Genomic DNA, 3,078 nt, shown 5'->3' with positions numbered 1-3,078 from the left:
TAATGTAAAAAACATGATATGCTTATTGAGTTATACACGCAGTTCCATTGTTTTCAACGACCTTATGCCATCGCCCAGGTATTGCGCGCGAGAGTACACAAAATGTAAGGCTAATAGGATAGCAAATAAACATTCCATTTTCAATTTTTACATTTTTTTAGGTTATCTTTTCGTTTTCCCAGGCAATATCTAAACACGAGATTAATATATATATATATATATATATATATATATATATATATATATATATATATATATATATATATATATATACAATTATATAAATGCAACTTTGTCTGTGTGTGTGTGTGATTTCGTTCGTTATAGACTCAAAACCGACTGGACCGATTTTAATGAAATTTCACACAAAGGTACTGGCTGTGCCTGGCAGTGTTTTTGGCTAGGTTTTGCATCGAAATGTTTCCAAAAAGTATCGGCAACAGATATTCGCTATGTACGTATGCAAATGAAAATATCTGGCCATTTTTTTAGTTCGTTGCCTAACGACGCGTCAAACCGACGCTAACACCATTATTTATGTTATGAAATATCGCATACTAATACTACTACCCTACAGAGCGCATGCCCAGACACACACACGCACACACGACTATTGTTCTGGTAGTTTTGCACAATTGGTGGGGGGTTGCAAGTATTCTATACTTTCACCTAACAATATAATGTTTTCCTTTTATAAAAAGCAATTTTTTTATTCTTTTATTTTTTTATTTATTTTTTTTCATATATACACAAAAATACATATTGTTCAAAAAACCTATAGTTAATTCATAAGTTAGAGGTACACTGAGTCATGACTCGCTTTATTGTCTGCATGTGCACCAAAACGGTAATTATTAAAAGAAATATAACGGTACATTTTCATTAAAATAAAAAGATTAATATTACAAAAAAAAAAACCTCATTCTTAAAACATTTTTTCATTCCATTTGTTTGTTGAAGAAATTTATACAATTTATTTACCAATAACGAAAATTTGTCTGACGTTACTTCCGTAAACACGGGAGTGCGCGTCTTCAGCATTACCCCAAAATTATTACTAAACTTGAATTTAAATTCCAAATTCTTTTAAAACTATATATTCCGATATTACGCCGTGTGCGACTTAACGGAGTGCACAAATATCACTAAAATTGAATTAAAATTAATATTATTGCCTTTCAACGATACATTTTTATTAAAGAAAAAGATTATTAGTAAAATAGGTCATTATTAAAAGAAATTTAGATTATTGTTAAAAATAAAATTTAAAAAAATTCTGATTATATTGTTTTATTTCGAAATATAAGTTCAGCTTATTTGTAAACTGAACGATATAGTCAACTGTTTCCATCGTTAATCAAAACAAAACACTACTCATAACAACAATGGTTTTATTGTATTACTGCTTATACATTACTTATGCATTTACGAACATTTATTTATAGTTCTCTCTTTTCTCATTAAATCCTCTCATGAATTTCGATTGAGATTTTTTTCCGAAATTTTATAGTTTTACATATTTATTTTATCTTACACTTCATAAGCATAAAAATGGCATTACATCGATCCCCGACCAAGATCGAGTAATACTGCTAGTATATATATATATATATATATATATATATATATATATATATGTATGTATGTACATATGTATATAACCTGTGCTGACGAAGGCTAAAAGCCAGAAACACACGTGTCCATAGTTATATTTTTATGCACGTAAAATAATATATAATAAGAAGAATAAATAAACACGTCCCATAAAAAAACAAGGGCGATCTATTCTATTCTATATGAAAAACAAGGGCGATCTATTCTATTCTATATGAATAAAAATAAGAGCTTATAGCTCTTTAAAAAAAACGCTAAAGTAATGGAAATTAAAAAAAAAATGACACCGTTTCGAAGTTGTTGATATCGCTAAAAATGGCAACAGCAAATTATATATATATATATATATATATATATATATATATATACAGGGTGACCCCAAACAACAAAAGCTAAATGGAGGCCATCTAAAACATATGCAGTGGAACGGAGAAAAAAAGGCCAAAGATCCTAGTGTTTCGATGTGATGTTTTAAATATAATAAACTAGTTATGACCAAAGTTTCATTTTATTTCGACAAAACACTAAGAAACGGGGCCTAATTAAAGTTGAGTGCCCGTTTTTTTTTTTGGGGGGGGGGGCGGGGTCACCCTGTATATATATATATATATATATATATATATATATATATATATATATATATATATATATATATATAACTACTTAATTTACTCACATAAAATTAATATACGAAAGTATAGATTTATGCGTAAACTTTAAGTATTTACTTCAAAAGTGCTCAATACGTAGGTAGGGCTAGTTAGTAATTTATAAAATATATATGGCGATTAAGCTACACTGAATATTTCGCGTTTCATCCACTCTAGGACTCTTCAGGCTTATGCGCGAATTCTGTGGTTGTTTAAAAATGATAAACAACCACAGAATAAGCCGGAAGAGTCTTAAAGTGGATGAAACGCGGAGCATTCAGTGTAGCTTAATCGCCATATATATTTTATTAATTACTATATATATATATATATATATATATATATATATATATATATATATATATATATATATATATACGACATAATCGCGTTGACACACCGGTTCTCGTTAGATCACCGAAAATAAGCAACGTTGAGCCTTGTTAGTACCAGATGGGTGACCACCTGGGAATTCTAGGCGCTGTATGGGCTCCCCGCTTATCTTGGCATTTGTTTCCAGTCGTCTTGTACATACACTTCACTTGCCACTTGTATTTAACAATATCGATTCAAGAGATGTGTAGTTGGAGATTGCGCACCTGCTGCCACAAAAATTTTATGCGCAGGCGCCCCTTCGTGGGTATCCATAGTCTGTTAAAGACTGAAGGGTCCCTTTTTTTACAGAGAGAGAGAGAGAGAGAGAGAGAGAGAGAGAGAGAGAGAGAGAGAGAGAGAGAGAGAGAGCGTGTGTGTGTGTATGTGTGTGAAAGAGAGAGAGAGAAACGAAGCTATAAAAAACTATATAGCAATATAT

At 30.7% G+C, this 3,078-nt stretch overlaps 1 pseudogene; it reads left to right on the top strand.

The window, feature by feature from the left end:
- The first annotated feature begins 2,637 nt into the window (after window positions 1-2,637).
- LOC145244036 (5S ribosomal RNA) lies at window positions 2,638-2,754 on the top strand (annotated as a pseudogene).
- Window positions 2,755-3,078: the final 324 nt, after the last annotated feature.

This window comes from Euprymna scolopes, chromosome 22 (genome assembly GCF_053919585.1).
Source record: "Euprymna scolopes isolate OS-2025 chromosome 22, ASM5391958v1, whole genome shotgun sequence".
Taxonomy (NCBI): domain Eukaryota; kingdom Metazoa; phylum Mollusca; class Cephalopoda; order Sepiida; family Sepiolidae; genus Euprymna; species Euprymna scolopes.
Note: the sequence above shows the minus strand (reverse complement) of the source record. Positions and strands in the feature narration are given on the sequence as shown.